Here is a 26,861-nt window from a genome sequence, read left to right on the forward strand (position 1 = left end):
TCACAACAAGAGACTGACAGTTTATGTGGGCCATATAGATAACATTGTGCTTACGCCTGTGGAGTTGTGCAGGACACAGTACTAATTGGCTAAAATGCAAGTCAATAGATAATAAATAAATAGCCATGTGATTGTCAGAAGAGTTTAAAAGTGTGTTAATATAACTGTGTTGGTTGTGCAAAACTGGGGAATGGGTAATAAAGGGATTATCTATCTTTTTAAACAATAACAAATTTGGGGTAGACTGTCCCTTTAAGCTGAATTCTGCACATAAATGTGTTTCATATGAAAATAAAACCGTATCAAAACCCAGCAGTTTTGAGATCTTCTTTAGGATACATATAAAGAAATAGACAAACATGAGAGGACATGAAATACAAAAAAAGTCTCCACGCAAGTATGAATTAGCCTATCTATATTTCATGAATGTATTTACAAGCTTAAAATCGAAAATACATCCTGAAGCAAAACACCTGAGATTTCTAACAGCTGTATGGAATCTCATTACTGTGAAAACTGCCTCATGAAAGATTGTATGTTCTTTGGAGAAAGCATTCATTTAAAATTCTTTACCCAGAGGAATTTATACTGTCTTGCATTTGGTAAATTCTGTAAAACAAACCTGAAAATAAAATATAAACTAGACCAAAATAGACAGTGGTAACCCTTTTCCAATGATCTTGTTTTATTAACTATACAACAATCTTTATAAAGTTACATCAAAAGCAAGAAAAAATAAGAACAGGAGTCAGCAAAACTTTAAGTAAAAACCTAACAACATGCAAAATAAATACATTTTATTGACAGGGGGCGGCCTTTGTTTCTTATTCTTAGTTTGCTTGACTTTTCTAATTAAAAAAAAGGCAGATAGAAAATGAGTTATGTGTACAGAGAGTAGAGACTATGGTTGCCAATGCCACGTCGGCCATGTTTTCCTGTCAACTTATGAGTTACACATGCTGCAGGCTAAGCAGGGTGGAACATGTATTGTGCCTCTGGACAACACATGAATAGTGCTGCTGCCGAACAGCACAATACATGTTACCCTCTGCAAACCCTGCAGCATGTGTAACTCATAAGTGTCCAAGAAAACATGGCTGAGGTGGCAAACCTAGTAGAGAAACCTATGAGGACATCAAAAACAAACAACTTCAGTTTTATGACCACACAGATACACTTTCCCATTTATAGGGACATGTTTGTTTTTTTTCTTCTCTAATGCATTCTAAAATCCCCTCTTTGAGATGCAACAAAGTATTTTGTTATTTTGGAAAATAATGTTGGGGTACTTAAAGGGGCTGTAAAGTAAAAAATAAGTTTTCGGGGTTCAGATAGAGCATGTAATTACAAAAACAACTTTCCAATTTACTTCTATTAATTAATTTGCTTTGTTCTCTTGGTATCTTTGTTTACTGCCCCTTTAACAAAACTTCCCTACTTCAACTCATTTGCGCAACAACTTTGCGCTTCAACTCATTTACGCAGGCGTCTCACTTATTTTCTCTCTTTGTGGATCCAATATATAATATGTTTCTGGGTTTTATAGGGACATATATTTATGTTCTGAAGGAATTCAACGTAGGTCTGACCCCCTTTCCTTTTCCATCAGTGGATTGTCTTATATAAAAAAAAAATGACCAGAAGCATATGCAGCAGATAAAATGCAGCACACGCGGACAGTTCTAAACGCCGTCCTAATGTTGCAAAAGCTAAGATGAGCAATGGCTGACCATGAGTGCCACATTTCATGAGAATTGAAAACTGAATCTGATTCTCAATCAATTATTCAGTCATCAGAAAAAAGCGGAGCTCACAACAGTTTTGAAGCTTTCACCCTCCCCTATTAACTATTTGTTACTTGGGACACACATGCCCAGAAACTTTAACCCTTTAAGGACACAGCTTTCAGTTTGCTCAATTGTTTTACGACGGAAAAATTCCGTCATATGTCCTTAAGAGGTTAAATTCCACCCTCTGATTACCAACTGCACTCACATAAATCCCTGTCTCCGCCCCCAAGCAGCTCAGCCCCACCCCTGATGAGATCCCCAACCTCCCAGCCCCTGTTTAAAAAGCACACTTATCAAGACAACTCAAATTTTAATAATTATATTGTAGCCTGGTAGAGTTTAAAGAGACAATGTATTGTGATTTTCTCTCTGCAAGCTCAGTTCATTTAACTGGTTGTGGTTTCAATTAGCAGAGACAGCTCATATAAAAAAAAATGTAACTAAAGGAGCAATTTCCTATATATGTTATATTCTGCAGCTGGTATAACAAGTCATTGTAAACATATTAAGGGGGATTTTTTTTTACAGTACACTGTCACTTTTAGACTGCCCACAAGTAAACCTCTGAAATAAACATGAAATTAAAAACATCGCTAGAAGTAATCCGTTGAAAATAAAATGTTTATGTGCAAGTAAAATCTGACACTCCCTAACTTCAGGACGTTGGATATCGCAACCATGCTTACATTTTCTACCCATAGACTTAAATGGAGAGCGCATGCTGATCGGACAGGAGCTATTAATATTTCACATTACAATGTTCTTCACATACAGGAAAATGTTATTTTTATTTTAAATATATATATTCCTATAGAGATATAGGTTGTATAGAAATATATTTTACATTAACATTATCATATCACACTAGAAGTATTAACAGCGCAACCTGGTGGAGTAGTGGATATGGAATATTAGTGATAAAAAAATAAATATTCTTCTAAAAAGGACCTATAATACATTCAGAAAATGTGAGACCAAATGGATTCACCTGCTTAACTGTATGGCCCCTAAAGGGTTAAATGTCGACATAGACTTGCAAGCCTTCATGTTTTAAAAACAGTACCTTTTATAATTAGTATCTTTCTCCTTAGGTATAGAATAAGTAATTTTTAATAGATTATCGAATGAATCTGTATTAACTCTTTTGAATGTATTATAGGTCCTTTTTAGAAGAATATTTATTGTGAATGAATTTGGATTAACTCTTTTCAATGCTATATAGGTTCCTTTAAGAAAAATGTGTATTAGGTATGGAATTTTTTATAAGTATTAATTCATCCTTTTTAGTATGCAAATTATTTGCTTATTAATATGTAAATTCTTCTTCTATGATATAGATAATGTTTAGATTTTACTATGTTTATTAACTTATATTTTTAACGTTTTAATATTTATGCATTTAAATATTCAAATTAAGTACGCTGATTAAAAGAAAGACTACACGTTTATTTATTTTTTCATCAAGCGGATCTTATGATATTGCCTTCAGCAAAGGGAGGCTTGTCCGCATACCGCTACCGGATAGGATAGCGAGTAACCAATCAAAAGTGATGAGTGGATGTAAATAGCAAACGCACAGGAGCGTGCTATACGTCATTATTTCCTCTTGAGAAAGTCTGGAGAGCGCAGACGAAACGCGTTGTGGGTGGAGCCAAGGACGGCTCTGATATACAAAGACTGTGTGAAAGCAATATCTGAAGCGGCAGCAATCAAGCTGTGACCGGAAGGATTCCTGAGTAAACTGGGACCTGTTTTTATTTTCCCTATGAAGGGATTAATGCGATACCTTTTAACTTTTCTGTAAGTGCATTACTTTTGTGTGCTGAATAAATTTGTGAAACTACTACCTTGATGTGGGGTTGCGCTGTCTCTTCTTTTCGTCATAACATTATCATATATATATATAACAATATATATTTAATAATAAAAATGACATTTATATATATCTAAAGAGCATAGGAATGTAAAATATGCGTAACACACTTTGGGTTTCGCGCTTTAGGTCTAACGCACTGTCGGGTTAGTACACATGCAGAATTAGTTCTCTTAAGGCGTGTTATTGAAAAATTAAATATTAAAAAATATGAATAATTATTAAAAATTATTATAAATACTGTAAAAAAATTGAAATAATAATCCATAGTGTGTGTGTATATATATATATATATATATATTATTTTTAAAGGACATATAAGTCTAAATTCAACTTTCATTTTTCAGATAGAGCATGTTAATTTTAAACACATTTCCAGTTTACTTCTATCATGAGCTCTACTTTTTCTCCTGATATAATTTATTGAAAAGCATACCTAGGTAGGTTAAGGCAAATGCATGTGTCCTGAGCAACAGTTTGTAATAATGTTTTTTTTACAGTGTAATACACTGTTAAGCACAAGAGAACATACAATTATTACAAATATAGTTGCTTCTTGAGACACTTGCACACTCCAATGCCTACCTAGGTATGCTCTTCAACAATGGATACCAAAAAAACAAAGTAAATTGTAAAGTTTAAAATTGCATGCTCTATCTGAATCATGATACTTAAAGCTATACTATCACCAAGTACACTATTTATTTATTTATTTATTCACTTGATAGCTTTCTTTGAATTCTTTAAACAAACACAGCTACACTTTATAGAATGTCTTTAATACATATTACCCCATAATATGTTATTTGCCCAAACAAAAACTCAGTCAGATTTTGAATAGCCCATTAGAAAAGTATATTCTAATATTTATTACACTAGAAGCAGACATGGACACTGTAAAGATCCATTATGATATTTTCATTACAGACACGACTATCACAAGAATCATTGATTTTATTATATATTTTTTTATACAAGTCTTTGTACTCTCCCAGGCAGGTGGATTAAAATATTTCTCACAAATTTAGTTATGAGACAATTGTTTTGCTGAAAAGTGACTTGCTCCTTTTCAAACAAGTTTAGCAGCTAGAATCTGACCCTCTTTGTGTTTAGTCTGTAAAGCAGACCTAAGCAGACCTAAACATTAGAACTTCAGCTGCCATAAAGGTGACTCGCCCACAGCAGAATGAACAACAAGGATCGGCTGAAACATCTGCTAGCGTGTCTCTCTGCTCCAACCCATTTTCTAGATGGAGGTAGCATTGTTTAAGCTGTCAAGTTCCTAATGGCTTGAATTAGGCATCAATCCTCTGGGGAGTTTTTCCACTCATTAGAAACAATGAGAAACAACACACATTGTACAATCTCCAGTGCTCCTAGGAAACTAAACAACATGCTCTGTAATCATGCACCCGAGAAACCACGTTCACAGTCTAGTAGGTACCTACAATTACCAGTAAAATGAGCAGTTTTCATTATTCAACCAGTTTAGCAGTTTTATGATTACAACATATTTAAAGGGATATGATAACATTCTTAGGAATATAGAAAGTCCTGTTTTTGTATGGACTCATTCTGCAACAGTGCAGTGCAAACACTATATATGTCAATGTAAGAATACTCATTTTGCAATAGAAGTATAATTTGAACTGCCTTATTATTTTTCTATTACTTATAAGACATGGGTGAATGTTCGGATTTGGCCTTTTTTTTTACTACACAAATGCCGAATATGGCCATTCAGCTATTGTTGTGTGTGTTGCACTTTAATATTGCACTTTAACATTGATATATCTGACTTGGGAAATAGCCAAATGGGGCTGCCTGCGGTCATATTTGAATCTGAAGTTTCTCTTATGCCTATCTACTTATATCCCTCAGCTGCACAGTTTAATACCACCCACCCTCCTTGAAAAGCAAGATTCTGCAGCATAGCTACATACAAATTTTAAATGTAATTTTTAAAGGGACAGTCTACTCCAGAATGTTTATTGTTTAAAAAGATAGATTTCCCCAGTTTTGCACAACCAACACATATATATTACTATACTTTTTCCCTCTGTGGTTACTTTGCATCTAAGCCTCTGCAGACTGCCCCCGAATTTCAGTGCTTTTGACACAGACTTGCATTTTAGCGAATCATTTAGCAAACAACTCCACGGGAGTGAGCACAATGTTAGCTATATGGTACACATGAACTAGCAATGTCTAGCTATGGAAAACTGTCAAAATGCCCTGAGATAAGAGGCGGCCTTCAAGGGCTCAGACATAGCATATGAGCCTACCTAGGTTTAGCTTTCAACAAAGAATACCAAGAGAAAAAAGCAAAGTTGATGATAAAAGTAAATTGGAAAGTTGTTTAAAATTGCATACCCTATCTGAATCATAAAAGTTTAATTTTGGCAAGACTGTCCCTTTAAGGCTTAGTCGTGTACAAGGAAGCTTTCACAAGTCTGAAATGTAAGTTTATTCAGCAAATGTACAAAAACATCAAATTTAAATAGCAGTAAAATCAAAACATCATATTCATCAGCTATGGAACGCTTCCTCATATACACAAAGCAGAGATATTTCCTAAAAAAGTGAAAACATGCATAATACAGTGTTTGACAAGCAGTTTTACCTATTTATTTTATTTCTAAAGTATCCAGTATATTTTGTTTGTGGTTTCTCGATTTGCAGGAAACTTATTCATGACACACTTTTTTGCTAGAATAGCAACAAAAAATTATGTTACATTTCAATAATGTCCATCTTTTGTTTTTAATCACAATGGAAGTGTTGGCACGGTTACAAAATGACTTACATTTCTTTGTAGGAGGACATATTCAAAATATTTCTGTTTGTGACATTTTTAATTAAAGAAATACAGGCAGGCAAATCAGAACATTTATGAGCCAGCAAGAATATTTAAGAGCCAGACACAGTTTTACCAGCCAGACAGCGGTATTTGTATATAGAAATATGGAGAATAACCCAAAAAGTTAGGAGCCATTGGTAAAATTATCAGATCCAGTAACTCCCTGACTCCTGAGTTTGTCGAGCCCTGCTTTAAAAGCACATTGTACACTACATTTTCATGGCATAAATGTTTTGTTGATGATTTAAAGTTTTGCTTTTTTAAATATAATTGTGCTGATTTTCAGACTCCTAACCGAGCCCCAAAGTATCAGATGTAGACTTAAAGGGACAGTCAAGTCTAAAAAAACTTTCATGATTCATATAGGACATGTAATTTTAAACAACTTTGCAATTTACTTTTATTACCAATTTTGCTTTGTTCTCTTGGTATTCTTAGTTGAAAGCTAAACCTAGGAGGTTCATATGCTAATTTCTTAGACATTGAAGGCCGCCTTTAATCTGAATGCATTTTGACAGTTTTCACCACTAGAGGGCGTTAGTTCATGTGTTTCATAAAGATAACATTGAGCTCACGCACGCAAGGTTACCTAGGAGTAAGCACTTATTGGCTAAAAAGCAAGTTTGTCAAAAGAACTGAAATAAGGGGGCAGAGACTTAGATACAAGGTAATCACAGAGGTAAAAAGTGTATTATTATAACTGTGTTGGTTATGCAAAACTGGGGAATGGGTAATAAAGGCATTATCTATCTTTTTAAACAACAAACAAAACATCTGGTGTTGAATGTCCCTTTAAGTCTACAGATTCATGCTTGCTCCTGTTTGTGTAATGGGTCTTCTCATATGCAGGGGAGGGGGAGGGTCTGCTCTTCCAGCTTTCTCAGCCCTTATCAGTTGGTGTCCCAGCCTAACCTCATCAACAGTGCTAAACTGGGAGCTTCTAAGTAAGTTTTATATTGGATTTTTAGATCAGTATCAGTGCATAGTCTTCTTTATAATACTGTCTATTACATGCAGTCATATGAAAACTGGTGTATATTGTCCCTTTAAGGGGTTAAAATAGTATGTTCTGTCTGAATATTTTTTTTTTGGGGGGGTTTCAAATCACTTTAATGTCCTTTTAAATCATTCTGTATTGATACGTCTGGGATGATTGACAAGTGTGGGGCTGCAAGACTTGATTTCTCAATGTTAAAGGAGAGCAAAATATATGGGAACCTTGCCCACTTGCAATTGAATAAACGGTACCCTAAGCTACAATTTCATGTCTGAAACATCCCCATTCTGATCCAGGTGAGGATATGCCAGTGATTGGAGCATACACGTGTATGTCTTGTTATTTGCTCATTAGCTGTATCCTCATCTGGAGTCACACAGTAGCACATCTTTGACATTTGCAGAGTTAAATACATAGTAAAAGAAAGGAATAGGTTTTAAAATAAAATGCACTGTTGCTTTAATGAAAAACAAAATTACTGTTTGTCTTTATTAACAGAAAAGCCAGAGAAGGGAGGAACATAGCAGACATGCAAAAAGTAAACAGTATTTAAATTACATGTGTAAGACATGCAACAAGGTAAAATGGTACTTAAAGGGATCCTAAGCACACATTGTTTTCTTTCATGATTCAGATAGAGCATGCAATTTTAAGCAACTTTCTAATTTACTCCAATTATCAACTTTTCTTCATTATTTTGCAATCTGTATTTTAAAAGCAGGAAAGTTAAGCTTAGGAGCTGACCTATTTTTAGTTCAGCACCTGGGTAGCGCTTGCTGATTGGTGGCTAAATGTAGCCACCAATAAGCAAGTGCTATCCATGGTGCTGAACCTAAAATGGTCCGGCTCCTAAGCTTTAATTTCCTGCTTTTAAAATAAAGATACCAAGAGAACAAAGAAGTTGCTTAAAATTGCATGCTCTATCTGAATCATTAAAAAAAAATTGGGTTTAGTATCCCTTTAAAGGATTACTTTCTGTTATAATTTTTAAGCTAAACAACTAACATATTAAAGTTAATAAACATTAATTAAAACCTACTGACCTATATTTTCTCCAAAACGAAGTTTCATAACGTTCTAAAAGTTATATCTTTTATTCGCTGATGATGTCACGTTATCCTGCCCACTATTTTCAGCACTGCATGTTCAAAATACTTAAACCAATAACTTTGTGTTTAAAGCGCCATTTTGAAACCTAGGTATTGTAAACGGATTGGTACAGAGCAAATGATACCCACCGAGTGGGTTTGGAAAACAATTAAATTTGCAGACAAGATTTCTGATATACGGTAGAGATATGTTAATGAAATGCTATTGATAAAAAGCGTATTTGGGGTAGTTAGTTAGTAACAGGCATAGAAAATATTTACTTACAGTGGCCCTTTAACTAGAGAGGGAGGGGAAAGGGGGAGAGAATGAGGGAGGTAGACATTACAAGGAGTTGTGTATATATAATTAATTATGATATGAAGATAGAAAGGAAGGAAGCTTGATTCAGAGAACTGAGATCCAGAGAACAGTTGCGATAATATACAATAAAAAGGTAACACATAGCCTCTCCCTAAATACTTTAAAGGCGTATAACTTTATTTAAAATCACACCGGTAATGCTAACAGGTATCTCCAGCATTACAGTCAGAAGATACAGCACTAACACCAGCTGATTTTTGTACTCAAATGGGCATTACACACTAAGGCCTAGATTTGGAGTTCGGCGGTAGCCATCAAAACCAGCGTTAGAGGCTCCTAACGCTGGTTTTGGCCGCCCGCTGGTATTTGGAGTCAGTGATTAAAGGGTCTAACGCTCACTTTTCAGCCGCGACTTTTCCATACCGCAGATCCACTTACGTCAATTGCGTATCCTATCTTTTCAATGGGATCTTCCTAACGCCGGTATTTAGAGTCGTTTCTGAAGTGAGCGTTAGAGCTCTAACGACAAAACTCCAGCCGCAGGAAAATAGCAGTAGTTAAGAGCTTTCTGGGCTAACGCCGGTTCATAAAGCTCTTAACTACTGTACCCTAAAGTACACTAACACCCATAAACTACCTATGTACCCCTAAACCGAGATCCCCCCACATCGCCGCCACTCAATTTAAATTTTTAACCCCTAATCTGCCGACCGCCACCTATGTTATACTTATGTACCCCTAATCTGCTGCCCCTAACCCTGCCGACCCCTATATTATATTTCTTAACCCCTAACTTGCCCCCCACAACGTCGCCGCCAGCTACTTAAAATAATTAACCCCTAATCTTCCGACCGCAAATCGCCGCCACCTACGTTATCCCTATGTACCCCTAATCTGCTGCCCCTAACATCGCCGACCCCTATATTATATTTATTAACCCCTAATCTGCCCCCCTCAACGTCGCCGACACCTGCCTACACTTATTAACCCCTAATCTGCCGACCGGACCTCACCGCTACTATAATAAAGTTATTAACCCCTAACCCGCCTCACTAACCCTATCATAAATAGTATTAACCCCTAATCTGCCCTCCCTAACATCGCCGACACCTACCTTCAATTATTAACCCCTAATCTGCCGACCGGACCTCACCGCTACTATAATAAAGTTATTAACCCCTAACCCGCCTCACTAACCCTATAATAAATAGTATTAACCCCTAATCTGCCCTCCCTAACATCGCCGACACCTAACTTCAATTATAAACCCCTAATCTGCCGACTTGAGCTCACCGCTATTCTAATAAATGTATTAACCCCTAAAGCTAAGTCTAACCCTAACACTAACACCCCCCTAAGTTAAATATAATTTTTATCTAACGAAATAAATTAACTCTTATTAAATAAATGATTCCTATTTAAAGCTAAATACTTACCTGTAAAATACATCCTAATATAGCTACAATATAAATTATAATTATATTATAGCTATTTTAGGATTAATATTTATTTTACAGGCAACTTTGTAATTATTTTAACCAGGTACAATAGCTATTAAATAGTTAATAACTATTTAATAGCTACCTAGTTAAAATAATAACAAATTTACCTGTAAAATAAGTCCTAACCTAAGTTATAATTAAACCTAACACTACCCTATCAATAAATTAATTAAATAAAATACCTACAATTACCTACAATTAAACCTAACACTACACTATCAATAAATTAATTAAACACAATTCCTACAAATAAATACAATTAAATAAACTAGCTAAAGTACAAAAAATAAAAAAGAACTAAGTTACAGAAAATAAAAAAATATTTACAAACATAATAAAAATATTACAACAATTTTAAACTAATTACACCTACTCTAAGCCCCCTAATAAAATAACAAAGCCCCCCAAAATAAAAAATTCCCTACCCTATTCTAAATTAAAAAAGTTACAAGCTCTTTTACCTTACCAGCCCTGAACAGGGCCCTTTGCGGGGCATGCCCCAAGAATTTCAGCTCTTTTGCCTGTAAAAGAATAAATACAATACCCCCCCCCCAACATTACAACCCACCACCCACATACCCCTAATCTAACCCAAACCCCCCTTAAATAAACCTAACACTAAGCCCCTGAAGATCTTCCTACCTTGTCTTCACCATACCAGGTTCACCGATCCGTCCTGAAGAGCTCCTCCGATGTCCTGATCCAAGCCCAAGCGGGGGCTGAAGAGGTCCATGATCCGGTCAAAGTCTTCATCCAAGCGGGGCAGAAGAGGATCTTCCATCCGATTGAAGTCATCATCCAGGCGGCATCTTCTATGGTCTTCCACCCGGAGCGAAGCGGCAGGATCCTGAAGACCTCCAGCGCGGAACATCCATCCGGACCGACGACTGAACGACGAATGACTGTTCCTTTAAGGGACGACTGAACGACGAATGACTGTTCCTTTAAGGGACGTCATCCAAGATGGCGTCCCTCGAATTCCGATTGGCTGATAGGATTCTATCAGCCAATCGGAATTAAGGTAGGAATTTTCTGATTGGCTGATGGAATCAGCCAATCAGAATCTAGTTCAATCCGATTGGCCGATCCAATCCATACCATAGAAGACCATAGAAGATGCCGCCTGGATGATGACTTCAATCGGATGGAAGATCCTCTTCTGCCCCGCTTGGATGAAGACTTTGACCGGATCATGGACCTCTTCAGCCCCCGCTTGGGCTTGGATCAGGACATCGGAGGAGCTCTTCAGGACGGATCGGTGAACCTGGTATGGTGAAGACAAGGTAGGAAGATCTTCAGGGGCTTAGTGTTAGGTTTATTTAAGGGGGGTTTGGGTTAGATTAGGGGTATGTGGGTGGTGGGTTGTAATGTTGGGGGGGGGGGTATTGTATTTATTCTTTTACAGGCAAAAGAGCTGAAATTCTTGGGGCATGCCCCGCAAAGGGCCCTGTTCAGGGCTGGTAAGGTAAAAGAGCTTGTAACTTTTTTAATTTAGAATAGGGTAGGGAATTTTTTATTTTGGGGGGCTTTGTTATTTTATTAGGGGGCTTAGAGTAGGTGTAATTAGTTTAAAATTGTTGTAATATTTTTATTATGTTTGTAAATATTTTTTTATTTTCTGTAACTTAGTTCTTTTTTATTTTTTGTACTTTAGCTAGTTTATTTAATTGTATTTATTTGTAGGAATTGTGTTTAATTAATTTATTGATAGTGTAGTGTTAGGTTTAATTGTAGGTAATTGTAGGTATTTTATTTAATTAATTTATTGATAGGGTAGTGTTAGGTTTAATTATAACTTAGGTTAGGACTTATTTTACAGGTAATTTTGTTATTATTTTAACTAGGTAACTATTAAATAGCTATTGTACCTGGTTAAAATAATTACAAAGTTGCCTGTAAAATAAATATTAATCCTAAAATAGCTATAATATAATTATAATTTATATTGTAGCTATATTAGGATTTATTTTACAGGTAAGTATTTAGCTTTAAATAGGAATAAGTTATTTAATAAGAGTTAATTTATTTCGTTAGATAAAAATTATATTTAACTTAGGGGGGTGTTAGTGTTAGGGTTAGACTTAGCTTTAGGGGTTAATACATTTATTAGAATAGCGGTGAGCTCCGGTCGGCAGATTAGGGGTTAATAATTGAAGTTAGGTGTCGGCGATGTTAGGGAGGGCAGATTAGGGGTTAATACTATTTATGATAGGGTTAGTGAGGCGGGTTAGGGGTTCATAAATTTATTATAGTAGCGCTCAGGTCCGCTCGGCAGATTAGGGGTTAATAAGTGTAGGCAGGTGGAGGCGACATTGTGGGGGGCAGATTAGGGGTTAATAAATATAATATAGGGGTCGGCGATGTTAGGGGCAGCAGATTAGGGGTACATAGGGATAATGTAAGTTGCGGCGGTTTACGGAGCGGCAGATTAGGGGTTAATAATAATATGCAGGGGTCAGCGATAGCGGGGGCGGCAGAATAGGGGTTAATAAGTGTAAGATTAGGGGTGTTTAGACTCGGGGTACATGTTAGAGTGTTAGGTGCAGACGTAGGAAGTGTTTCCCCATAGGAAACAATGGGGCTGCGTTAGGAGCTGAACGCTGCTTTTTTGCAGGTGTTAGGTTTTTTTCCAGCTCAAACAGCCCCATTGTTTCCTATGGGAGAATCGTGCACGAGCACGTTTTTGAGGCCGGCCATGTCCGTAAGCAACTCTGGTATCGAGAGTTGCATTTGCGGAAAAAATGCTCTACGCACCTTTTTTGGAGCCTAACGCAGCATTTGATTAAACTCTCGATACCAGAGTTAAATTTATGGTGCGGCCAGAAAAAAGCCCGCGGAGCGTTAACAGCCCTTCTACCGCCGAACTCCAAATCTAGGCCTAAATAAATAGAATGATGTCTTCAAAGCAAACAACAGTCTGAGAATAAAAGGAATTTTTTAAAAACTTTATATGTCTTATTTATAACTTAATAAATGTAGGAAACAGTTAAAATCCCCATCTCCAATTAGTTAATGTCCCCTTAAAGTTGCAAACATAAAAATATAGTTATTGTAAGAAATACAAACAAGATTATCTGCAGATACTGAACAATTCACAATGCATTCAGAAAGGCAAATTCACTGCGTGGTATTTAAAGTTCTTTTTACAGTTTGTGCAGCTTTGAGCACCAGACAACATGGTATGGAATATAAATACTTACTTCTGCAGCTACACCATACTCTCTTCTTTCCTATAAAGCCTTAAGTCTGGCTGGGTGTCCTCTCTAACGTATCCCGTGATTTCTGCATGTGGAACATTATTTCACCGCAGGCAGTGAGAAAAAGGAAACTCACAGCTAAAGTAACACTGCTTGTAAATCAGCCCATAAAACAACTCTTAGGCACCATTGTGTGTCTAACTTTCACTGCTCTGCTGCACTGGGTGTGGGAGTCTGGTGCACTTGGCTCAATAAAGTATAAGCCAAGGATTATGTAAGGTAAAGTTATTTCTTATTCTTTTTTTTTCTATACAATTTTCCCCCCACTACTTGCTGCCTACACCCATTAGTCAATTTCCTTAACCTCCTCCCTGGATTCACATTTTTTTGCATCACACTGTAGGTCAATGTGATTTGCCAACATTTACAGAATTAAGATATCAGAAAAAGGAAATGATATGCTACTGGTCTTTTCTTTGAGTCTTTGCTCATTCAGCTGTAACAAGTGAGCGCATATTAAGCATTCCTATCATTCATTATTTAAAAATGTATACACAATAGAAATCTAAATGTACATTTTAGGTAAATAAACTACACTTTGATTAAAAAAAAAAAAAATATATATATATATATACTAGTCCCTGTGTACATGGGCCAATTTTTTAAGTACCGCGGTTCCAACCCTTGCTCCCTCTCTCTCCCCCCTCTCTTTTGCGCTCTCTCTCCCCCCTCTCTTTTGCGCTCTCTCTCTCCCCCCCTATTTTGTGCTCTCTCCCCCTCCTTTTGCTCTCTCTCCCCCCTCTTTTGCTTTCTGTCTCCCCCTCTTTTGCTCACTCTCTCCCCCCCTCTTCTGCTCTCTCGCCCTCTTTTGCTCTCTCCCCCTCTTTTGCTCTCTCTCCCTATTTTGCTCTCTCTCCCCTCTCTTTTGCTCTCTCTCCCCTATTTTGCTCTCTCACTCCCCTCTTTTACTCTCTCTCCCCCATCTTTTGCGCGCTCTCTCTCTCCCCCTCTCTTTTGCTCTCTCTCCCCCTCTCTTTTGCTCTCTCTCCCCCTCTCTTTTGCGCTCTCTCTCTCTCCCCCCTCTCTTTTGCGATCTCTCCCCCTCTCTTTTGCGCTGTTTCCCCCTCTCTTTTGCGCTCTCTCTCCCTCTTTTGTGCTCTCTCTTCCCCTTCTCTTTTGCGCTCTCTCTCTCCCCCTCTCTTTTTCTCTCTCTCTCCCCCTCTATTTTGCTCTCTCTCTGATCTCTTTTGCTCTCTCTCTCTGCTGTCTTTTGCTCTCTCTCTTCCCCCACTTTTGCTCTCCCCCCTCTTCTGCTCTCTCTCCTCTCTTTTGCTCTCTCTCTCCCCCTCTCTTTTGCTCTCTCTCTCTCCCCCTCTCTTTTGCTCTCTCCCCCCCTCTTTTGAGCTCTCTCTCCCCCTTCTCTTTTGCGCTCTCTCTCTCCCTCTTTTGCGCTCTCTCTCCCTCTTCTCTTTTGCGCTCTCTCCCCCTTCTCTTTTGCGCTCTCTCTCAGCCTCTCTTTTGCTCTCTCTCTCTCTCCCGCTCTCTTTTGCTCTCTCTCTCCGCTCTCTTTTGCTCTCTCTCTCCGCTCTCTTTTTCTCTCTCTCTCTCCGCTCTCTTTTGCTCTCTCTATCCCCCTCTTTTGCTCACTCTCTCCCCCCTCTTTTGCTCTCTCTCCCTCTCTTTTGCTCTCTCTCCCTCTCTTTTGCTCTCTCCCCCCTTTTTTGCTCTCTGTCTCCCCTTCTTTTGCTCTCTCTCTCCCCCTCTTTTGCACTCTCTCTCTCCCCCCTCTTTTGCTCTCTCTCTCCCCCCTCTTTTGCTCTCTCTCTCCCTCCTCTCTTTTGCTCTCTCTCCTCTCTGTTGCTCTCTCTCCCCTCTTTTGCCCTCTCTCTCTTCCCCCCTCTTTTGCTCTCTTTTGGTCTCTCCCACCTCTCTCCCGTCGCCCACGTCCGCTCCCACGCCGGCCACGCCCCCATCACAGCATGCCTGGCCACGCCCCATCATAGCACATCCGGCCACGCCCCCACCAGGCAGCTTCCGCAGTGCGCACTCCTCTGTTGCTCAAGGCCAGGTATGTTTGTCCTCTGCAGTCTCTACTGCACATGACTGCACCTGACAAACATACCTGGCCTTTTATTATATAGGATATACACAAACGACAAATTGTTGCTGTTTTGAATAATCATTTATTTGATTAAAGGGCCATAATACCCAAATGTTGAAACACTTGAAAGTGATGCAGTATAGCTGTAAAAGCCTGACTAGAAAATATCACCTGAACATCTCTATGTAAGAAAGAAAGATATTTTACCTCAAAAGTTTCTCAGTAGCCATTGTAAAGACATTGTAGGGGGTGTTAGGGTTAGCAACACAACAAAGTCTCTCCTTGTAAAAGTGCGGTATCTAACAGGGCTCACCCTGCCTCCAAGATTTATCTCACTGCAATGAGTGCCCTTCCAGATCGCTTCGGATTTCTCTTATTCTTTAGCGTCCCTTGCCGCAACAACTTATGTCGTCACCGGGGATGCTTCCAGACTGTACCTCTGAGGATACAGAGAGCTGAACGGATCCTCCTCTCAGATGGGTAAACAGCCAATCCACTGGCTCTTCCAATGATGTCCCCGTGGGGGGTGCATCCAGCTCCACTGCAATTGTTTAGTAACGGGTCGGCTCCAGCTCTCCACAGCATGGAACGGATTTCGGGAACAATAGATCACTAGCTGTGCTCACTAGTTTGGTCAAATTACGCAGTAGGTAGAAAAGAGTAAGGAGCACCAGCCAGAGATAAAGTAAATTAAAAGTACTTTTTATTGTAAACTGTGTTAAAACACCTGTTAACCCAGGCCGAGACATAAGATAGGAGGTCAGCAAACAAACAGCTGACGCGTTTCGTCTCGAAGCCGTAATCAAAGCTGCTACCCATGTAGTTTAAAACAAGCCTTTTAAAACAACAAAGTGCCTCCTATTGGAGAGTATTCGTGATTGACACTTCATGGCAAACAGTGTAATGAGTGCCTTAAAGTAACAGTATATAGAACACTCAAATAACAATTCATTAAATAACAATTCATAGCAAAAAATAATATTAATAAATGCCTAATTACAAAGGGGTTAAAGATGTGACACATTATTTTTCTCAACATGGTTGGAACATGTTGTGTTTCAAATACATACAAGTCCCTACACTATACAAAAAGGACAGTAATAATAGGTATTACAATGTTTAAACAAAATCCTATACAACAGCTTTTGATGTACTGGTTAATAAAGTATTAAAACTCTCTAAGCTACCGTAGCCTAAATCATACCTGTCTCTTAAATTGCGTGAACCCAGTATGTGAAATATCAGTAAACTATAACAACATACCATCTGGATATACTCCGCACTACATAAATTATATAAGGGGGAAGAATGGCTGAAGCTTACTTCAGTAATAATGTTCCCTCAAGGGAGGGTAAGGGAGAGTACTTTTACTAGAAATTAATTAGATCATAAGTTGAATTCAACCCCTCTGGGTATCTAGTTTTGAGTTTAAATATCCAAAAAACCTCTCTTTTTCCAAGTAGTTTTTTCTTGTCACCCACTCTCTGTGGTAACAGAATTTTTTCTATGCAGGACCACCTGAAGGAGTCCGCACTTTTGTTGTGAACTTGGGTGAAATGTTGCACTAATGGTGTACTGGCCGTACCATCCCTTATACTAGAGAGATGCTCCCTAACTCTAACTCTAGATCTCACCTCTCGTGTGGTGAGACCTATATATAGTTTATTACAGGTTATACAAGTGATCAAGTACACTACAAATGTAGACCTACAAATGAGACAGGAGCATCTCTGATAGGTGTGTCCCGTGACCGTAGATTTAAATAAAACTCCTGTTTCTACTTTTTCACAGGCACCAATGTACTATTATGACACTTATACATGCCCACCGAGGTGAGCCATGAAAAATCTCTTTGAGTTTTGTGGGGGAGCTTTGTTGGAGAAACTTTATTCCCAATGGTTCTACTTCTTTTGTAAGCAAATTTACCATTTTTAGGGATAGATTTGCCAGTCCATCATCTGCTCTTAAAATAGGGAAGCGTCTCTTAATTATATCACACATTTTATTATACTGTTCTGAGTATTCTGTGATGAACAGTAGGTTATCACTCCCAAAGCCCTGTTTCTGGGTCAAAGGATCTTTTTTTCTTAGTAAATCCCCTCTGTTTAATCTACTAACAGTTTTCACAGCTGTACTCACTACATTTTTGCTGTAACCCCTTTCCTTTAATCGTTTGGAAAGTTTTAATGATTCATCTTGGAATTCTACTTCCTCTGAACAATTTCTCCTCAATCGGATGAACTGTCCCTTTGCAATGCCCCTGAAAACACTCTTCGGATGGCAGCTAGAGGCGTGTAGAAGGGCATTGCCACTCTGTGTTAAATCCAAATAATTGATGCTGAAAGGGTCCCACTCGTAGGTGAAACTGATCCCTAGATCATTTTCATTCAAATAACTTACAAAAGTGTGGAGATCCCCCTCCTCACCTCTCCAAATGAACAAAAGATCATTTATGAATCTTTTATACATAACTATCTTTGAGCTCAGGGGGTTCCCACCTCCAAATATGTGTTCCTGCTCCCACCACCCCATGTTAGGGTTAGGTTTAGGGGTTAATAAATTTAGTATAGTGGCGGCGACGTTGGTGGCGGCAGAATAGGGGTTAATAAATGTAGGTATGTGGTGGCAATGTTAGGGGCGGCAGATTAAGGGTTAATAATATTTAACTAGTGTTTGCGATGCGGGAGTGAGGCGGTTTAGGGGTTATGTTTATTATAGTGGCGGCGACGTTGAGGGCATCAGATTAGGGGTTAATAAGTGTAGGTAGGTTGCGGCGACATTGGGGGCGGGAGATTAGGGGTTAATAAATATTATGTAGGTGTCGGCAATGTTGGGGCAGCAGATTAGGGGTTAATAAGTATAATGTAGGTGTCGGCGATGTCTGGAGCGGCAGATTAGGGGTTAATAAATATAATGTAGGTGTCAGCGATGTTGGGGCGGCAGATTAGGGGTTAATAAGTGTAAGATTAGGGGTGTTTAGACTCGGGGTTCATGTTAGGGTGTTAGGTGTAAACATAAATTTAGTTTCCCCATAGGAATCAATAGGGCTGCATTGCGGAGCTTTACACTGCTTTATTGCAGGTGTTATACTTTTTTTCAGCCGGCTCTCCCCATTGATGTCTATGGGGAAATCGTGCACGAGCACGTACCACCAGCTCACCGCTGACTTAAGCAGCGCTGGTATTGGAGTGCGGTACGAGCATAATTTTGCTCTACGCTCACTTCTTGCCTAATAACGCCGGGTTTCTGAAAACCTGTAATACCAGCGTTGTATGTAAGTGAACGGTGACAATAACGTGCAAGTTAGCACCGCACCCCTCATGACGCAAAACTTGTAATCTAGCCGATAGGCACTATTTATTAAAATATAAGCTATATCCTAACCTGAATCAAAATAGATCTAACAGAGCGCTAAACTAGTAAATATAATCATCATTTGAAATACTATATAAATAAGGAACATACAACCTATAATGTGATGCAGTGTGAGAGAAATAAAACAAGTCCTAGAAAAGGCTATTCTGCATATTATTCTTGAAATCAAAATATCCAGTCCCATAAAAAACAAATTCCACACATTGCTTAAAGGGACATGAAACCCCAAATGTTTCTTTCATAGATAGAGCATGTGATTTTAAACAACTTTCTAATTTACTTCCATTATAAATTTTCCTTTTTTCTCTTGGCATCTTTTGTTGAAAAGCAGTGACGTATGCTTAGGAGCCGGCCCATTTCCGAAGCACTATATGGGGCTCCATTTATAATTATTTTTTGAAATACAACTTTTAGTTCTCCTATCAGTTCTCCTCCGCAGCTTGCCTTTGGAGAGGCGCACATGTGCGCCAATATTTATCATAAAACCGGTAGTATGCGGCGGATTAATGATAAATCTCGCCATTAGTATTACATATGCTCCTTATTTATCATTAGCAATACTCCCAAATTCACTTGTTTTTTTTTGTATATAAAATTGTCTTTATTTTTTTTATTTAAATACAATTGTTTAAACTACCCTTGACCCTGTATTACAAAATTTAAATACAAAACTATTGTAATTTTAATGTAATAAAATTTTAAAAAAATTATTTTGCTTAAAATTATTAAAAAACATGTAACTTTATACATATAATCACATCAATAAATCATGTGTAAGAAAGCTTTATATTTTTTACACATGCTACAATAATAATAATACAAAAACCAGTTTTAAACAATAATACATTTATCTCCTTCCACACCCCCTGCAGAACTTTTGACTCCTATAGATATTCAAAAATGTCACTGGTGACACGTCTTACATTGATGTAATATTGTTAGCTTTAGACTGATAAGCTAGAAAATTAATAAATATTCCGACATCCCAACTCTCCCTGAAGTTCAGGGAGTCTCCCTCATTGTAATAGTGGATCCCTGATGCCCGCAAATGAAATGCAATCTCCCTGAAACTACAAGTACCATGATCCAACGTGGCCCAAAAAAAAGGAATGCCTTTAGTTGCGGTGATGTCATCGAGCAGGAAGGCGTTGTCACAGCAAGTCTGCCTTTAGTTTCAGCGTATTGTCTGTCTGCCACCCTCCCTCCTGCTGTTTGGAGGCGGCGATAAGGCTCTTGGGGGAGGAGGAGAATCAGCAGCAGGCAACATCGGCTGCAGCATAGGCTGAGCAAGAACTGAGAAAGAGGACAAAGAGTGTGCAACCCTGTGAGGTGGAGATAGTCACCCCTGCTGTCAGGTCATTATAAAACTGACTCTACTGTGAGTACCAAACATACTAACAAATAGCGTCTCAAACTCAGCATGCAGTGCAGTAGCCGGTGAAGCCACCTCCCTGAAATGAGTTTTCTCAGGTTGGGATGTCTGAATATTCCATCTTCTCTCGCGAAAAAAGTGGAGTGAATTCAATTTTCTCCACAGTGGTTATGGAGAACTTTTGTGGTTGTATTTGTAGGAGAATTTTAGGTTCTCCTAAGGTGCAAAATAATGATAAATCTAAATTTTGGCGAACAGTGAGGCGTATTTCTAAAAATACAACTGAAAAAGTACATTTTTAAGCTTTATTTGGCGCACATGTGCACCTTGGCGAGAGAGAATAGAGTGGGAGAATTTTGTGGTCGTATTTGCTTAATTTTAGGCATATTTTGCATTGTTACATAGGAGAAAAATTACGACAGCGTATTTATAGGCGCAAATGTAGGAGAATTACAATGATAAATGGAGCCCCTATATGGCAGCAATTTTGCAACAATGTTATTATCTATTTGAAAGAGCAGTATATAGCAGCACTATTTCCTGCCATGATGTGCACCAGATGCCTACCTAGGTATCTCTTCAACACAGAATATTATGGGAATGAAGAAAATGTGATAATAGAATTAAATTGGATACTTTTTAAAATGGTATACTCTGTCTAAATAACAAAAAAAATTTGGGGGTTTCATCACATTAAAAAGGAAATGTTGGACTTGAAAGGGACTAGAATTAAAGGGACAATATACTATAAAATTGTTTTTCCGTTAAACGGCCAGTCAACACAGTAGATTTGCATAATCAGCAAATGCAAGGTAACAAGACATTACAATAGCACTTAGTCTGAACTTCAAATGAGTAGTAGATTTTTTTCTGACAATTTTAAAAGTTATGTCTATTTCCACTCCCCTGTACATGTGACAGCTATCAGCCAATCACAAATGCATACACGTACCATGTGACAGCCATCAGTCAATCACAAATGCATACACATACTGTGCACATTTTGTTAATCGAAGTAAATTGGAAAGTTGTTTAAAATTGCTGCTCTATCTGTATCATAAAAGTTTAATTTTGACTTGAGTGTCCCTTTAATGTGTTTCTAATTACTTTTTTTTTTTACCAATTGCAGTGTATAAAATATATGAGATTTGCTTTTTTATGGCTTATTTGTGTTAATGAATTAGCTGATTTTGTGTTTTGAAGCCACAAACTAATAAAATGGGCTGAGCTTGTAGGTATAATCAGATCTCATTACTTTATCACATCGTGTACATATTCCTGCTTCTTTATCTTATATCTGTCCATAAACCAATCACCAATACTTTTAAAGAACAATGGAAAATTAACATTTTATTACCTTATCTCTTCTATAACCCACTGGGAGTGTAATTTCTTCTACTGGCTGTGTTAACACAGCTTGGCCTTGAGGCCAAACACTTTCAGGATGGGTGGGGATACCACAGGCTAAATAAACTAATTCAAATGCCAATATAAGGGTAATGGAAATACTTGTAAACAATTTAATACACCCCAGCAGGTAAAGTGGATAATTGGGAACACATTAAAGGGGAGAACATTTTTGCATAAACTGTTCATTTAAGTCCCCTTGTAAGTTATTTAAATACTATTTCTAGAATATATAAATTGTTGTTGATACCTCATCTATTAGATCTACTTGGGGATCCCTCGACCTCGACCCATACCTGGGTAGCTTGGTATTGAGACGGGACACCATAAGATCTATCTGCAGCGTCCCCTACTTGCTGCATATCTCTGCAAACACCTCGGGATGGAGAGACCATTCCCCTGGATGAAAGGATTGCCTGCTGAGAAAATCCGCCTCCCAGTTGTCCACACCCGGAAAGTGGATCACTGACACTCCAGAATCTGAGATACTTCCTTCATCGCCAAGGAGCTTCTCGTTCCCCCCTGATGGTTAATGTAAGCCACCGAGGTTATATTGTCTGATTGGAATCTGATTAACTGGGCAAAACCCAGAAGTGGCCAAGTCCTTGAAGATTGCCCGTAGTTCCAAAATATTGATCGGGAGGGAGGACTCCTCCTGAGTCCACAACCCCTGAGCCTTCTTGGCACCCCAAACAGCTTCCCATCCGGATAGGCTTGTGTCCGTAGTAACAATCTACCAGGATGGTCTTAAGAAGCATGTCCCTCAGGACAGATGATCTAGACAGAGCCACCAAGAGAGCGATTCTCTCGACCGGCTGTCTACTACAATCTGTTCCACTGCCTCGGCATGCACAGTTGTAAAGGTCAGAGACAGAACCTGGCAAAAGGAATGATGTCCATGCACAATACCATGAGATCAATCACCTCCATACACTGAGCTACAGAGGGACTCAAGGAGGTCCGGAGGGCAAGACATGCCGAAGTTAACTTGCAACGTCTCTGGTCTGTTAGGAATATCCTCATGGATATGGAGTATATTATAGTACCCAGGAATTCCACCCTGGTACTTGGGATAAGAAAACTCTTTTCCAAGTTTATCTTCCATCCATGTGATTGAAGAAGACTCAGAAGGGACTCCAAGAATTCTTCCGCAAGACAAAAGGATGGTGGTTGCACACGAATATCATACAAGTATAGGGCTACTGCAATACCCTGAGTTCTGGCAAACGGCTAGAAGAACCCCCAGAACCTTCGTAAAGATTTATGGAGCAGTAGCTAGGCCAAATGGAAGGGCAATGAACTGGAAGTGATGGTCCAAGAATGCAAACCCCAGGAACTGAACGTGTTCCCTGTGGATTGGAACATGAAGGTAAGCGTCCTTCAGATCTAAGGTGGTCATAAACTGGCCTTCCTTAATTAAAGGAAGGATGGACCTTATCGTCTCCATCTTGAAGAAATTTGTTTAATTGGGCGGAAAGTTCCCTGCTTCTTTGGGACCACGAAAAGGTTTGAATAAAACCCCAAGCCTCTTTCTTAGATAGGCACTGGGACAACAACTCCTAGAAAGGCATCCCTCTTTTCTGGTCTGGTAGAGAGATTCAAGAGAAGGAATCTGCCCCTTGGTGGATGAGATTTGAAGCCTTATATCCCTGAGATACCACCTCCAGGACCCACGGATCCTGTACGTCCTTGAACCAGGCATTTGAAAAAGAGACAGTCTGCCCCCTACACGATCCGATCCCGGATCGGGGGCCACTCATTCATGCCGATTTGTTTTCGTCAGGCTTCTTATTCTGCTTGGATTTATTCCAGGACTGAGTCGGCTTCCAAGTACTCTTGGGTTGCTCGGGCTTGGAGGAGGATTGTTGTCGTTGGGTTTTGTCAGAACAAAAGGAACGAAAATTAGAATATTGTTGTCTCTTAGAATTGGCCTGGACCAAATAAAATATTTCCCTTGAAGGGAAGAGAAAGGAGTCCTATCCGCAGACCAAGACTTCAACCAGAGCGTCAGACGGGCTAGGACCGCAAAGTCAGAGGCCTCTGCATTTAGGCGAATAATTTGCATGTTCGCATCACAGATAAAATAATTAGCAATTCTCAGAGATTTAATTTTGTCTTGAATATCCTCAAGGGGAGACTCCACTTCAATGAGTTCCGACAAAGAGTCGCACCAATAGGTAGCCGCTCTGGCAACCGCGGCAACTGCAACCACCGGTTGAAACAAAAATCCTGTATGCTGAAACATCTTTCTCAGAAAGGTTTCCATATTCTTATCCATTAGCTCTCTGAACGAAGAACTTTCCTCAATAGGTATAGTAGTATGTTTAGCAAGCGTAGAGATAGCACCATCCACCTTAGGAATGGAGCCCCACAAATCCAGTTGAGAGTTGGGGAACAACTTTTTAAAAGTAGACGAGGGGGAAAAGGAAGAACCAATTCTTTCCCATTAGTTCTTAATAATGTTCGCCATCTTAACCAGCAAAGGAAAAGTTAAAGGAACTTTCCTGTCTTTGTAAACTCTGTCTAATTTAGGTATCATAGGTTCTTCAGGCAGTGCGGCCTCTGGAATCTCTAATGTAGACAGAACCTCTTTTAATAAAAACACAAGTGCTCAATTTTAAATCTAAAGGATGGTTCCTCCGCAGCAGGAGGCTTAGATGCTAAGGACTCCGACCCAGAAAGTTTACCCTCTGAAGCTACAGAGATTAACTCATCATCGGATAACTGGGACATAATAGCTAAATCCGATAAATATTTAGATGACTCCGGGTCAGGAGAGCTATGTTTAACCTTTCTCTTGCATTTGTTAGAGCGAGGTAATGCACTGAGGGCCGCAGACACTGTCGTTTGTAACTGCGGCCCTCAGAGGAACTAAGAACCTTAGCAGGCTTGTCTCCCTTCTTAGACTTTATAACGGTCTAAAAGCATTTGGAACATAATTGAGTGGGAGGAAAACCACGGCCACCTCAGAATATAAATAGGTATGATTTAATATAGGAGTACCTTCTAACATGTCAGAGTCCTCCATAGCTCAGGTTATACCCACAGAAGGACACAAAAAAACACGTTTTTTTGTTGTTGTTGTTTTTTTATTATAGAAAACTGCACCTTTATACTCTCAATGGCTGGGGCACTCACCACCTCCTAGACCCAGACAGTTAACAGAGGAAACACTCTCCACAGGTTTAAGTCTCAGCCAGAATAGAGGAAATGAACATAGACCACACCCGGTCACATGGAGTGCAAGACAATACTTCCCCTGTTATTACAAGTACAGCAAGTAATAGGAGCTATGCAACACTTTCAAAAAACGAAAGTAAAACTTAAAAGTGAAACCTGTTTGTTCCAGCCAAAAACACACAGTCTATCAGCCCAGGAAAAAAATCACACAAAGCAGCATGTAAATAATTAATACACTGATTAATTAACCCCAACTGTTCAATAAACCCCCTTCAGAGGATATTAACCCCGGATCCTATCAAGGTATAAAGGAGCCACACTGTGACCCTGTTATAGTGTTTTACGTGTAAAAATTTAAGAGAAAAAGTGCTGAAAGTGCATCAAGATTGACCTGCAATATATTGGTAGACCAAATATACCAAAAAAGTAATGCACAACACTGTCATATAAATCATCTTTACATAAAAACAATATTTTTTTTTAAAAAAAGGGCAAAATTAAAGCAAACTGCAGTTCTAGATAATTATGCGTGCACTAAATACACTAAACATATACCAAAAGGGCTTGACATATTTGTCCCAAATCTATAAGCCAGTCAAAAAACTTTTTTCATGGTTCCCTTTGCATAAATATTATAGTATTTCTCTGTCCTGTTTTTTTCCGTCTCTCTTCTCTTCTTCAGATGAAATGGATACACACACATTAACACACATACACACATATGTACACATACATACATAAACACACATACATACACTTAGCCATGAAATCTCCATAGACAAACTTTGGCAGTACAATACTTCTACATACATACTGAAGAACTTAGTGACTTTAAAATGTGGCACTGTCATAGGATGTCACCTAAGTCAGTTTGTGAAATATCTGCCCTGATCAACGGTTTCATTAATGTGAAGTGAACGCATGTAGGAGCTTTAGGAAGTGGGTTTCCATGGCTGATTAGCTGTTCACAAGCACCAGATCAACATGCGCAATGCCAAGCATCAGCTGGAGTGGTATGAAACACACAGCCGCTGGACTCTGGAGCAGTGGAAATGTGTTCTCTGAAGTGATTAATCATGGCTCACTATCTAGCAGTCTGATGGTGAATCTGGGCACAGTGGATGCCAGGAGAATGCTACCTACAATGCATAATGCTTACTGTAAAGTTTGGTGGATAATGTTCTGTGGCTGTTATTTAGGTTTTGGACTAGGCCACTTATTTCCAGGAAAGGGTCATCTTAATGTTACAGGATATTAAGACATTTTAGATAAGTGGGTGCTAAGTTTTATGACAACAGTTTGAGAGAGGGAGGCCACAAAGGGGGGACCAACTCAATATTAATGTCCACAGTATGGTTTTACATAAGAGGACCAACAAGCTCATATAGGTGTGATGGTCAGATTTATAAGTTGCTAAAGGAGCAAGGGTAAATTGAAACCTGTATACCAGCTTACAAGAGCCTGGAGACCATTAGGTAAAGGTCCTTCCTGTCTGAAGGACAGAACAAATAAATGGTATCAGGCAGGAAGAGAAGGATTGTTAGGTCCATCTGAAAAACTGTTTTAGGCTTTGCCCCTTCTCAGCAAAAAAAAATCATGTTGCAGAATCTATAAAGAAGTAGCAAAATGCTATATAATGTGACTGAGGTTATCAGAAGGAAAAACAATGATTTGTTGATTTCCATAAATTTGTATTTAATAGCTTTTATCATCTAATTCTGTCCTTGACTTTGAAATCTTTAAGAGCCTTGAACGGCATTTTATTAAACACTTGCATGTAATATGAAGTGATTGAAG

General features: G+C 38.7%; 1 protein-coding gene across 3 annotated transcripts in view; it reads right to left on the reverse strand.

Moving 5' to 3' along the window:
- The window catches only part of TIAM2 (TIAM Rac1 associated GEF 2), a 645,041-nt gene that overhangs the window by 386,309 nt on the left and 231,871 nt on the right, over positions 1 to 26,861 (reverse strand). Inside the window, exon 1 of one of the 3 annotated variants that reach the window (XM_053710967.1) lies at positions 13,633 to 13,701. The exons of the other annotated variants lie outside the window; for them this stretch is intronic. The gene's annotated coding sequence lies outside the window, so the exon portion shown is untranslated. Of the gene's footprint in view, positions 1 to 13,632; positions 13,702 to 26,861 lie in introns of those variants that run through there. 3 annotated transcript variants of the gene reach the window in all.

Source organism: Bombina bombina, chromosome 4 (genome assembly GCF_027579735.1).
Source record: "Bombina bombina isolate aBomBom1 chromosome 4, aBomBom1.pri, whole genome shotgun sequence".
NCBI classification, from domain to species: domain Eukaryota; kingdom Metazoa; phylum Chordata; class Amphibia; order Anura; family Bombinatoridae; genus Bombina; species Bombina bombina.